We start from the raw sequence: 14,410 nt of genomic DNA, 5'->3' as shown, positions 1-14,410 counted from the left end.
CTATGATTTTCTGAAATGAATAATTGTAACGGAGAAGAAATGAATTCATGGTTAGCAATAATAGTCACCTAGCAACAAATCTAAAATATAGACATATAGCATATTGCAGATCCTAGTATTGACTAAATGTTGTTGTTCAATCCTTCAAAGGTGATATCCTGGATCATTTCCAGCCCAGAGAGACTATTTCAGTTTCTATTGACTAGGGCTGGATTTGAGCTAGTTACCTAGAGATAAAAAGCTCTGTATCCCATTATCACGCTTCCAAGATACCAAATCTGTCAGACAGAGGCTTTCATTAAGTTCAGACTCAAGTTTAGAGCTGGTTGGAACATTTTTCTCTTTTGTCAGAGCCAAAGTGTTTTGTGGAAATACATTGATTTTGATTGTTTTCTTCTGGAAGGGTGGGTTTGTTTGTTTGTTTGTTTTTGAGAGAGAGAGAGAGAGAGAGAGACCCTCACTTTATAGCCTAGTGGTAAGGGCAGTGGCCTGTGGGAGGCCTAGGGTCACGTCCCTACTGTGCCTGGTTCAGAATAATCTGGGATAAAAGACTCTGCTATGAATCAGGCAGTGCAGGGACTTGAATCTGGGTCTCCCATATCCCTGGCCATTTGCTTTAAGCACTCGGGCTGATGCATGCCTCCCTTCTCGCTTCTCAAATCAAAGGGCTCAGGTTTCAGTCTGGAAACAGACATTTTGACACAGTTCCATTTTCATGGATACATTCAAAAGCGTATGTTTTCTTTTGAGTGCATAATGAAACCAGTTTTTTGAAACCTCAAAAGTTGTTGCAAAATGTAATTATCATCCTCTGGACCGTCCCACTCAGAATTTCTTTCTGTGCCTGTTATAAAAGTGAAGCCAGTCTCCAACCAACACTTAGCAAAAACTCAGTTTAACAGATCTAAAACAAAGTGACAACTGTCTAATTTCTCTCTTGTTATAGAGGTGCTGGTTGCAACTCCACAGTTAAGGTTGCATTCCATTTTGCACTTGAATCAGGGGTTCAACATCTTTGTTATGTATGAAGAATGCAGTGCATCTTCCCCAAACTTACAAAAAAAATTTCCAGAGAATTTACAAGGCAAAATGGTCGTGGTGAGTTAAAGAAAAAAGTTAAAAATGAGTTCCTTTCAGAAATTTAGCATCTATCAGCCTTTTCCTGTCTCAAGTGTTCTTAATAATGGAGAAGGTTCTCCTGAATCTTTCCATTTAGCTAACATGAATTGACTTGAAGCAGGAACATGTCAACCAGCTCTTTTATCTCTTAAATGGACATCAGAGTTAACTCAATCAATCACCACCCTTCTTCTATAGCTAATTTGCATCCAACAAATCCATTGGTTGTAATGGGTGAGTGGTATGAGGGAAGAGACTGGACACAAGTGTCCAGAGTTTTCACTGGTATAGTACTTAGGCCAGACACCCTTTAAAGAGTTGGGCTTAGTATTTGTGCTTGAAAGTCTCCCCATGGCACTGCTATCTCAGTGAGGTGGCAGCATAGAGGGAGTAGTTCAAACGCAGACATTGGAACTCAGAGACTGGGCTCCTCAATTGCAGTCTCACCAACACAGCTCTCTAAACCAGTAAATCCATTTGCAGACCAGGGTCCAGGTACCTTGACTGCTTTGGGATGCAGGGATGTAAAGAAGCTGGAAAGACCTTAACTGGCCAGCGTGCTCTGAGTGTTTTGCACTACATAGGTGTATTGTTGAATCTGCTCTTATCCATTATTATTTTTAAATTAAGGTTGCTGTAACATATCTTCAAATCCTTAGAAATATTGCAAGGTAACATTCTCTTTGGGACTCTTGTTTAGTGTTCATATATGAAACTTTTAATAATTTTTTTAAAAACGTTAAGGCAAATCACAATAAAACTTTAATACACTACATAGTACATTCCTGATTACTCATTCAGGATAAGCTTAATATTGAGAGAATCTAACTAAAGATGATGTGAAAGCTTTTCCATTACAGGGATGGTCCATATGTTACTATACCACAATTCTACAGGAGGGATAGTCACAGTTTTCCAATAAGATGTAATACAAAGTCCAGCTGCTGACAATAACAAAGAAATGTGAGAAAACAAGACAGTCCAAAACAAAAAAAAGACATTAAAATAGATTTAAGTTTGAGAGTTAGTATCAGTAAGAAACATGTTAATGCATAGAAGTGCATGGTTAAACTACCATAACTCTGCCTTGTATTGGCACCATGCAGGAGAAAATATGGAGAAAAATACCTGATGTGTTTTTAAAAATCAGTTTAGTTTAATCTAATCCAGAACCAAAACACACTAAAATGAGTTAATCATAATCACTTGATCACTCCAGGGCAGAATTTAGGTTGTTTGGGTGCCTCAACCATATGTTTTCATACCTTCACATGATTTCCTTTAAGTTAAAAGTAAACTCTGAATTTTCTGTGTTTGTAGTGTTTGGTTTGGGGATAAATATAAACAGCTCAGTAATATTGGTTTTAGTTTTAAGATGCGGATGCATTCAACCTTAATTCTATCTTAACATCTTTTTGTTTTGGAATATAGAATATTAATTATAAACTGGACTAAATTCGGATTAGAACAGCAAAAACTTCCAGGGGTGATGGGAGTAGCCTAAAGGCACTATTAAAAGAAGTTGTCTGGGGGGACAGTGCAGCTAACCGACTGGTGTAATCACCAAAGTTGAAGCAGAACTAGTGTCTTACATTGGAGCGTTAGGATGAAATTAAGAGAGAAAACTTTGTTTGAATATTAGATAAAGCTTCTCTGAAAGTGACTATTAGTTTGGTGAATAGTCTCCTGAGGGAAATGGAGTCTCTTTTGCCTTTGATTTTTAAAACTAGACTGACCAAAACATGAGAAAACTTCATAGTTGGAGGATCTATGAGGTCTTTCCCATCTCTGACTTCTTTGATTCTGTGATATAGAATTTAAAAGAGGATTTACAATTGAATTGCAAGATTTTATCTGCTAAGACTGTATGGCTCTTAAATCTTTGTCCTCTATCACAATAAAGAATTAGCAAAATGTAAATTTAAAAATATATAGTCAATAATTTGGCTAATAAGACAGGAACCTAACTGGAAGCTTTCAAAGTGAATATTTGTCCCTCTTACAAATGTAATAGGACAGGGTAAGAATCCGTGCTGCTATAGCAAATCCAATTCATGCAATTATACATTAATTAGTTTGATCCAATGCATTTTGATAGCTGTGTTAATGGTGTTGGCTAGTGTATGGCAAATAAGGCATTCTCAAATGTTTGAGGGGTAAATATCTGTAAAGCTACTTCATTATCCTCGAAACTCTCTTTTTCTGTGATGCCTGTAAAAACTTCATGATGATTACACAGCTGCTGAGCTGAGACCACTGCCTATTGTGTTGACCAATATTGTCGTTTTGTTTCCTTGTACTCCCTTGTCTGTCTGTATCCATCTGTCGTCTCTTTCTTTATTCTTTGAGTATGCCTGCAATCAGAGTGGTGACTGCAGCACACGTAGATATATGTGAGCTAGCTTTGGTCCAGCTAGCTGAAATAACAAGAGAAATAAAGCAGCAGCAGCATGGGATAACCACTTGAGTACATATCCAGTGTCCAGAGAAGGCTTTTACACCCTGCTCTGCCCCCCATGCTGCTGCAGCTTCATTGCCATTGGCACTAGCTTGATCAAAGCTAGTGTGGGTACGTCTACATTTCCTGCAGTCACACCTCTGATTGCACTGTAGACGTACTCTTAGACTGTAAGCTCTTTGGGGAAGGGACCAGCCTTTTGTTCTGTTTGTACAGTGCCCTGCGCAGTAGGGGCTTGGTCCATGACTAGAGCTCCTAGGCATTTATGGTAATATAAATAATAACACAAATATTGTTTTCTTATAGCATTTTGCAGTGACTCTAGTAATGCCTCTTAAACCAGCAGTTTTCATAGTAACAGAGGTCAATAGTTTTGCACGCCGTAGCTCTCAGTAACATGCACTGACTAATGCATATTTTTTAATCATTAAGGAAGGACTATGACACTCAGACACATTGCACCTATTGAATATGCGGGTTATAGCAAACAGTCTTCGATTTTTAGAACAAATTCATGTCTGATAGCTTCAAGGTTAATACTTTCAAAATGTATAATCATTCCTTCATCTAGTGTAGAATTCACATCTCTGCAGAGGGTCAACACAAAGTGTATGCACCACTTGGATCCCTTGCATAATATAAGCATAATTTGATTACTTTTAGTGGTGTTTAAACCTTGTTCTTGTCCTCTAAATGAGAGTTAATTTCACTTTCAGAATGAAGGATCAGTATTTACTAGATGTGGAAAATCTGTAAGATATTCCTAATAGATGGCTAGAAGAAATGTATACTACTATCATTATTTAGATTCTAAAGTAGTAAGCACCTAAAAACACCTCAGATTGATAAGACCTGGTAGGTTTTCCTCTAACAGCATAGAGAAGGTTATTTTCAAGAAATCGTAGGATAGTTATGGAACTTATTAAATACCAACAAAATAAATTCTATGATCTCAATTGTAAATGTCAATCCAGCAATAAAAAAAACATTCTCAACTCCTTAGGTTTATTTAAAATATTGACATAAAATAGATTGCTATTTAGGCCAACTACTACTACTGTGTAAGATTACTATTGGACCACTCAGATAAAGAGTTTCTTAAACTGGAGTTAATTATAGATTAGATGAGGAAATTCGTAAAAGGCTGTCCTTGTATAAAAAGTAATCAGCGTAAATAACCAAATCAGTGAGTTGTAAATAAATGTCATGATCTCAGAAAATCCTGCAATGGATGCATTTAAGTGCCAAGTATGTGAGAGAGGGTGGGTAGATAGTGCTTGCTGCTTACATCCATCCATGTCCATCTTTCTTTCACCTGCATGTCATGATAAATATTCTTATTTTACAGCTATTTAATGCCACCTTCATTTGTAGCAATAATTTCTTATCCTTAATCCTTGCTTTTTAAGTAGTGTCAGACATTTTTGTTGCTATACAGATTTTGAGTTTAAACAGTTTCTGTATCATATAAGGGATATGTTCATATACTGAGCTGTAAGAACTCAAACCTGCTTTATGGAAAATCAGCGTTGAGCTCCCTACTGATAACCTCCTTAGATTCATGTCCAGAGTAGATTCTGTTTATGAAATTTAGCTTTGCTGGTTGAGTTGCTCTATATATTGTCTACAGTTTATTCAGAAGTCCCTTAAAGTAACGTCTAAACAGCCTGCAAATCTGCTGTAACAATGGATTCCACCGTAACCTCTCCATTTATTATCTTCCTAGTTGTGGAGTTGGTGGAACTAGGAAATAGCTCTAGTTGCTGTGCTAATTATTCTTTCATACATAAACATAGTACAAAAAAAAAAAGCATGTTCATGTAAACACTGCACGTAGTTTTTAAGTCTGCAGTTTGCATATATGAGAAAATGTATTGGGACAATCTGCGTGGTGGTTCGTGTTAATCAGATACCTTATTTCTAATCTGTGCTTTTTGCGCTTTGGGAAAATTCTCACCAGAGTAATGACATACCAGTCTTTTATCTTAATAGGAAAAGAGGGGAAACAGCTTTCAGTGCTGCTGTAAAGTTTCTGACCATACAATTAAATTACTTAAAGCCATCACACACAAACTGGTCTTTGAAACTAAACGGATGATTTAGTTATTTGCTGTTAATATTAAAGGCAGTGCATTTATTAAAAATTTAACAGTGCAGCAGGCAAGGAGTAGAGCTCCACCAGCTCTTCAGTCTGTTCTTTATGCTTGATTTCATCATCTTTCGTAACCATTATTCTTCTGGGATTTTTGAATAGTTCTGATTTCCATATCATTTTCTCTCTTGTTGCTATTATGTGGGTTGAAATAAGTATGAAGCCATGCTCACTGAGCCACATCACTTCTGCTCTCTCGACTTTACCATGCTGATAGGAAAAGTCACATTGCTACATTATATAAGTACAACTGGCCATTTTTTGTACGATGATTGCACTTCTGTTTTTGATGAGACAATGGATGCTGAAGTATGTAAACTTTTAGATATGGTCAATCCATATATTATATATATATCTTAAATCGTGGTAGTGAAATTACATAATACAGTGAGATTGCATTAAAATTTAGAAAAACTATTACATAATTTGCAGAAATGTTTTCAGAGGATTAACAAATATTAATGATCTAATAGGAAGTAGCAAACCTGACTTTAAATAGAAATCTAACTGAAGTGATTGATTTAACTGTGTCAGTTGCAAGTCTGCCTAAGTAACTACATTTGCTTGAGCTATTGTTAGTATATTGCATCTTATTTTATTCTACCGAGTATTGTAACTTGGACATTAAAGAAGATGATGCTGTTATCAGTTGGACAATAAATTTGAGCTTATTTGATATTTAAACAGTTATGAAATAAATCAGCATCTCTACCCTAAATTCCATGGGCTGCTAATTACTTTTGTTGGCAAAATATAAAATACAATATACAAAGTTGTTTAGGCCTTTAAACTTTGAGCCCCCAATTTCAATTTAACATGCAGTCCAAAATAATGTGAGATTGCTTGTATATGTTCAGTGTATAATAGGCAGTGGACTGTACAATAGAATCTTCAATGAAAGGACAGCCCATCACAGTTCATTAACATTTCTGAAGGATGGTTTTGGTGAGCTTGTTTTTAGATTGCTCAGAACTTAAATAGTTAACAACGTTGACCTTTAAATATGCGTCATTCAGTGTCAGATTTAATACCTTTATGGAGGGAAATGATATAGTTCACATTTCTGACAGCTATTATTGGAGGCTGTCTGCAAACTTAGGCAGACATCACTGCATTGATTATATTTAGTTCACATTTTCAAGGCTATCCCCAAAATCAAAACATCTGGAGCTTTACTGTTTTAAATTTAACCTGAGATTCTGGAGTATATGATGGGAGCTTATTTTTTAAAAACAACAACCTACCAGGGTTTCCAACCAGCACAACTTGGCCCAATTCAAGCCCTAGTTTCAATGTTTTATATGTAGATCATTGGCATTACCAGTTTGTTGCGACATGATACTAATACTTCCCCCCCAAAAAGAGAAATAAGACTCCTCAAAGCGAAAGCTGAACAACAGTACCTCAAAAATGTGTGCAATAATCATTTGTTCAACATGCAATGTGATATTAAAAGAAAATGTTTCTCTTTGTAATTTCTTCTTTTCAACCCCTGACCTTAAAAACAATGTTGGTTAATTTAAAAAAAAATTTTAACTTATGTAATTTGGCAGCTGCAAACAAACACTATTGCTCCAGGGACTTCCCATGATGTAATTAGAATACATAGGCAAGAACTTTTGATTTAGGTTTGGGTTCAGATCAAGCCCATTGCAGCTCCCTTTCAGTGACCTGGCACTGATTGCTCTAAGTGATCACACTAATACAGTGTATCAGAACTAGTTATAACCGAGAAAATAGAAACACATCTTGCATGATAACAGATCTGTGTGCTTATCAGTTGGGATGTGTCTAACCAATTAGTGTGTGATATTCAGGATTTAGTTCATGGTCTCATGTTTTCTGTGCTGAGTTAGAACAGTGGTGATTGGTACCCAAAACAAGTGGTGGGAACTGCAGGTGCCTGATTCCCAGTGGATTTTTCAAAGTGAAAAAGTGGACTGGAGGGATGTTACCGTTTTCTTGGAGGAGATGGATGGGGGGAGATGGAAGAAAAGGGTTGCCTAATATTCCCTCTCCCTGATTTCTCTTTCAGAATGAAAATCTGGGACAAATCTCAGTAAAGGGCAGGCTTGAAGAATCTCCTTTTTTATTAGCTATTTGTCTCTGTGCCTTTTAGTCTCCCAGTTATGGCCTCTTGTCTCTGTCTCCCTTTCTTACAGTGCTCCACACCACAATCCCACACTGACCCCCTTGATCACCAGTTCGCTATCACACAGCTGTCAGTCCATCCAGCCATCATGTCCCTCAACCCAACTCCCTTCTAAATTCTAAAATCCCCTTCCATGCGCCGAACCTTACAAGGCTCAGAACCTTTATTCTCCAGATATGGGGATTTTCTGAGTTGGGCTGCCGGGGGAGAGGGAGAGGTTGAGGTTGTCTGTGTGTGGGAGTTCTATTGGTGGTGAGAGCCTAGGGAGAATCAGGGGGGTGGGTTATGAGCTAGAGCAGTAGGAGGGGTTTTAGAGCCAGGGAAGGTATTGATCTGTGGGGAAACTGTGTAGGAAGGGTGAGTTCTCTGCCAAGGTGCATGCGCGCATGTGCGTGAGAGAGAGAGAGTATAAAAATAAAATAAATATAAAATAAACTTTTCTCATTTTAAAGAGCACGTACCTCTTGCACACAATGCACACTGGCATATGAAGTGACGAGTGAAGACCATATTTCAGTGGCTTAGAAAACTGATGACTAGCCCTTTGTTACCAAATTATAGAAGATATTCATTCTTATTTGTCGCAGGGTTCCCAGGAAAAGTTTAGCACCAGTACTTGATACCAATCACTGTTATGTACATAGGAAATGGATGTTAGGACCTTGGATGCATAGTTATAGGAGTCAGAGTGATGTTTTATGCAGAAAATGGAGGAAATTTTGATATTCGGGTTTGAAGTTTGCCCATCTTTAAGGAAATGCCTCTGTTGGAAAGAGTTGGGATGTGTTGTTAAAGCTGACTAGACTTTGAGGGGAAATAAAAGGAGGGTTTTACCTCAGTTTAGTGTTTCAAAAATTTAAAATCTTCCTGCAGGCCAAAGAAGATAAAGTGCACCACCCTGGGTAGTGGAGATAATAGAAGTGAGTTGTAACACTTAAAGGAGTCTCTTTAGCACTGTGCATAAATGCTGAAAAGTCTTTAAACTCTTAAAGATTGGCAGTTTTTCTAAGTGTAGCATTGGCTTTTAATCCAACAAATGAGATCAAATATTATATAAGGGAAATTCAGCTCTGAGAAGTTAACTGCTCTTTTTTTCAATCCCTTATGATGTTCCAATTTCAAGATGGCTTTTAGGACTTCAATTTAACTGAATTTCCACAACAAGTTTTTTATGTTATGGTGGTAAGATTATTTCAGTTTAGATGGTTAGTCGATAATCTTGTGAGAATTGTAAACTATTATTTCTGAGCTATAAAGCAACAACTTTATTAAGTATTACCTGTATTTTGAATGGTTACCCTTTTTGTTGTGAGTACAAAACCTAGAGGCAGTCTATTATCCTTTATTAAACTGTACAATGCCAAAAACTCCTGAAAGACCAGAGACATCTCCATTACCAGTTAAATCAATGAAGTTACTTTAGATCTACACCCGGGGTAACTGAGATCAGAATCTGTCACAAGAAATAGAGAATACTGATGCTCGTTCCTCAAACAAGCCATTGTAGAATAGGCAGGCCATTCATTTGGTTTTAAGCTGAATAGTCCTCTTCTCCCCTGTCTGGTACTGATATAAAACCAAATGAGGTTTTCTCCAGTATCATGCATGAATAATGCTGCGTGTCTGTAATTGAGGTCACGGTCACGTGACTTCTGTAGCGGCCAGCAGCAGCAGTTTGGGTGTGTGGGAGGGGGCTCAGCGATGTGGGGAGTGGGGCAGTACTTATCTGGGGGAGGGGAGGCTCCCCAGCTCCCACTGTCATGTCCCTGCAGCTCCTAGGCAGATGGGCCAGGGGCTCCGCACTCTGCCCGCACCTGCAGGTGCCATCCCTGCAGCTCCCATTGGCTGCTGATCCTGGCCAATGGGAGCTGCGGAGCCGGCGCAGGTGGCGGGGGCAGCACATGGACCCCCCCCCCAGCTGCCACTCCCTCTTGGAGCTGCAGGGACATGCTGGTTGCAGCCGGGTAGGGAGCCTGCCAGTCCCATCAATTCCCCTCCCGCAGCACCATCAGGGGTCCCAGGCCATGCGCCGTCACATGCCAGTGCCAGCGGGGGTCCCGAGTCATGCAGCCCGCGGCCCAAGTTTTAGTTAGGGTACATAGGAAAAGTTATGGACTGGTCATAGGCCGTGAATTTTTGTTTACTGCCCGTGACTGGTCCATGACTTTTACAAAAAATACCCCTGACTAAAATATAGCCTTATGCATGAAGGTGCATGGTCCTCCATGTGCTGTTACCTGACACGCACTGTGCATGAGAGGTCACGCTGTGGGGCAGGGCAGGGACAACCAAGGAGATGTCTTTATTCTGGAGATGCATCACTGACACCTTCTTGTAAAATTTTTAAAAATTTTTTTTAAAGGTACTTTAACAGTGTGCCACTGACCCTTGTTATCTGTAATGGCACCTTGTTTTTCTTTGGTTTTGTTTTTTATCTAAAAAGAGAGCTGAAATTTTTCAAGGATGCTGATCAAATATGTGCACTTTGCTCACCTAGGGCTGTTCTGATCTTTTGAGTAAATAGGTACCTGAGCATTTTAATTTGCCTTCTCTTTATTGCAACTTCCACAAAACGAAAAATGTGCATTACGTAACTACATATCCGATAAACTGTGGCTCCTTATTAGGTTAATAATAAAATTAAGCTATACAAGTTTGGCCTTTAGAGAGTTATGTATGAGTAGAATTTGACTACTTTTCCCCTATTTTCCAGCCTGGCTGAAATGTCTTGTAAATAAGGTTTTAGAAAGGAAATACTAATTCTTCTGTCATCTTTACTTTACTGAAATAAACCTGCACACCAGAGTATTTCTCTAAGACAAGTTGATCACTTTGATTTTAAATCTAGTGTGTGACTGTTTTATCTTTTTTTAGATTATTTCCATAGCAGAGAATTTTAAAACACTAAACTAAACTGTGCAGCAAGATGGAACATCTCCAGATTTGGCAATGCTATAGATTCATTCAGTTGTCTGAAATTGCTTTCCCTCTGTACAGTATTGGAAATGAAAAAATAACACATCATCTGAACAGTCTTATTTCTCCCAAGTTATCTTTAAATTCTGTGCATTTAGGTTTAAATTAAAAATAAATAAATAAATAAACCCTGCATATCCTGGTCATTTTCCCTTGGCTCAGTACACAAACTGTAGAATTTAAATTATTCTATAATTTAAAATGAAAGGATGTTTTTAAAAAATATTTCTCTTCTGTTTGTCTTCCTGTTTTTTTCTATCACAAGTAGAGCTAAAAGAAGCATTTGTTATAGATAGAATATGCTGGCAAAATTAGTTTACTGGAATCAATAATAAAAAGGGGATACATTCCTAACCAGTATTATTCTAGCAGAGTAGCTCAACCAGCTGCACATAAAAGCATTTGGTGAGCCAACTGAAGACTTTGTACTTTGCATGAACTCATAGAAATTCAAACTGGAAAGGCTTATGTAACCTGCCCATACTGCTACCAGTATAGGATTGGACCAGGCAAGCCATGAAAACTGAAGTTTAATAAGTACTATAGTGAATCTGGAAGCTTTTGTAACTCCCCAGTCTAACTAAAAGATGGAAGCATTTTTAAGTCACCTTTAGAGAGTTTCATTTTTAGCTTTAACCCTTCCTTAGTAGCATATCTACCTAATCAGTTATTTAGCCCCTGCCTACTTCCATATGTATACGAAATTGCCACTGATGATATTCTCATTATTCAGTACATACAGTGATTGTATTTCCATCAACTGATACTCTCAGGTGCCAGAAGCTGGTTAATGATCTCAGTGGGAGGTAGTGTCTTTTGTAATGATATATAGCACTGGTCCTTCAATAAGTGCTAAATTGTTACATAATGTGATCTTGTGGGTTGATAGGGCACTAGTGATAGCATTAATTATGAAATTTAAAGTGGTCTGATGCGATTAAAGATGATTTGCTTTGCAGAATAAGTAGCAGATTATTTCTGTGAAGCTCTTAGAATAGGTATGTACAACATGCATCCTAACCCTGTCCTGTGTCAATGCTAGCTTTAGAAAAAAGCCTTTTTATGCAGCTTTACTTTGACCGAGAAACATTTTGGGGCGGCTAAGGTGAAAACTACTGTTTTTAATTGATCAGTACATTTTACAAGTGAATGTCTAAACCTAGAGTATTAATATTATACAAAATTACATAAAGGCTTAAATGAGCTAACTAAAGGTATTATGGTACATACAGAATAATAAAAGTTACAAAATTTAAACAGACATATTAGGTCACCTCGCCCATCTCCATTCCAGTGCAAGATTTTACCAAGCAATATGTAAGCAAACAATCTTGTTAGTAGCCAAAGTAGCTTGTAATGTGTTCTAGAGGTTGAACATCCAAAAAAATGGGTTTCTATGCACAAATCATAGTTAAAAGACTTTCTAGTGTCTTTCATACAATGCAAAAGATCAACAGAGTGTTTCCAGTTAATTGTTCATAGATAGTCGCTTTGTCCTTTTTAATTTTGTTCTGAGTGTTATAAACTGCAGATTTAAGCAGGAAATAAACTTACAGAGGGCACAGTTTGAAGTTATCACATCCAGCAGCTTCTCGTATGAATTGTCGAAAGCAATCTGCAAGGAGGCTAGTTTGGCATACAGATTTTGTGGTAAAACAGTATAGGAAAGGAAGTGCTACTGCCAACTCTCACCACCATATGCTTGTTTTAATATAGTGTACAGAGAGTGTGGAGACAGCAGCTGCTAAAGGGGAAAGTGGACACTCGCTAGCAGATTTAAAAATCTTTCTGCATCATTCATTGTCTGTCTATACCGGATGAAAGATAGGAGACACTGGATGTGGTTTAATTAGGCTGCAGTTTTATTATTAAATGTGGAGGCATACCCAGCAGATAAGTGTACAGTGCAGGTACATCCATAATAATTTCAGTATCTACCTGAGGTGCTTCTGTCAGCCCCCCACCCCACCTGTCTATTCTGGTCCCCAGCGAACCTGCTGCTGAGACCTTACCATCCCCACTCCCCTTGAATGAGGATTAAGGTGGGCTATAAAGGGGTGGGGGGTTGTTGGCTTCCTGCCATGCCAGTCATAGGAACCCCCCTGTTTCCGCTCCTTTAACAAACACCTCCTTTAAATCCTTTACCAAACCATTTATCTGATCTCTGGATCCCTTCCTTACAGAGTACCGGCACTGGACATCCACCCCACTCTTACATAATGAGTTGCGACATAATAGTCTAACTCTCATTCCATACTCAGCTTATCTAAGGCCCCTCCTAACCTGGTGTGGGGAAGGTAAATCCCCCCCACATACACACACTCTGCCTTGGCCAGGAAGGGATATATTCCTTCCCAGGTGCTAGAGAAAGGAGTGTCTAGCAGATCCTGACCAAACCTGGTATTTCATCTCTTTCAAGGGTGGGTGCTGCTCCGCTTGGTCCAAGTGAAAGAAGGCTTCTCCTGCCTGATTTACACCTGTATCCTCTCCCCTCTCTTCTAGTCACCTGGGGGGATGAGTCAGCGTTCATGCCTCTGTGCTCTTAAAGAGGTATACCCCTTCCACCGGAAACTCAAACCATGGCCCCTCTGCTTAAGGAGCGGTCATTTTCATGCTACCAGTAATATTTTTCTTGTTTACCTATTTACATTCAAAACAAGCTGTTAACTAAAATCAAACCTGATTTCAGATCCCCAGCCCCAGCCCACTCCCATACCCTAACTTCCTCCCAGACCCTGCACCCCAATCTTGAGCCCTGTCCCACACCGTTACTCCCACCCAGACCCTGCTCCCACACCCTAACTCCCACCCAGACTCTGCACCCCCAGCCCTGAGCCCCCAGAGGAGAATGCAGGGAAAAAAAAAAAGAAAAACAAGGGTCGGGGGGGAGATAAGAGAGAATGCTCCCCCTGTTGTGGGGGGGGGGGGGAGCAAAAATGAAGCTGAGCACAGGGCCCCACTAACTCTAAATCCACCACTGATGTGGACATATTTCTGAATGCAGCAAAGCACTTAAGCAGACTTTTGATTCAGCAAAGCACTTGAGCAAATCATTAAGTCCCATTGAAGACAATGACTTCAATTCTTTGCTGAATCAGGGCCTATGTGTAAGTTTATTTCAAATATTGCAAAACATTGAGAATCAAAATTGTGAAAGGTTTTTCCCTACTTCTAGTCCCTATGGATTTAATGCATCAACTTTAGTGATTTCATTGGAGTTTTGCCTGCTTATGCGAAGGCTGAATTTGACTTGATAGCTTTGCTGAGTGCAAGATGGTTGAAGACCTCAATGGTCTTCAGCTAATAAACTTGACCACTAAAGTCTTTTGGAGCAGTATTAATGACAGAACTATTATTTTTTTAGCTTTATTTCAGCTGATAGTATTGTTTCTAATGTTTTCTTTTGTACTTTTTTTTTTACCTTAGCAAGGGAGGATCAATATTTTCCAATAAAAGCATTTCTTCTAAGGGTAGTACCATTCAGAATTGATAGAGTTGCTGGGTTAGTATAATTGTCATAACTTAACCCTCTTTTTCCCATATAAAGCATTTA

At 38.6% G+C, this 14,410-nt stretch overlaps 1 protein-coding gene across 20 annotated transcripts in view; it reads left to right on the top strand.

Moving 5' to 3' along the window:
- Positions 1-14,410, top strand: part of ATP2B2 (ATPase plasma membrane Ca2+ transporting 2) — a 714,211-nt gene that overhangs the window by 611,093 nt on the left and 88,708 nt on the right. The gene's annotated exons all lie outside the window — the stretch shown is intronic.

The sequence above is a fragment of the Natator depressus genome, chromosome 7, assembly GCF_965152275.1.
Source record: "Natator depressus isolate rNatDep1 chromosome 7, rNatDep2.hap1, whole genome shotgun sequence".
Classification (NCBI taxonomy): domain Eukaryota; kingdom Metazoa; phylum Chordata; order Testudines; family Cheloniidae; genus Natator; species Natator depressus.
Note: the sequence above shows the minus strand (reverse complement) of the source record. Positions and strands in the feature narration are given on the sequence as shown.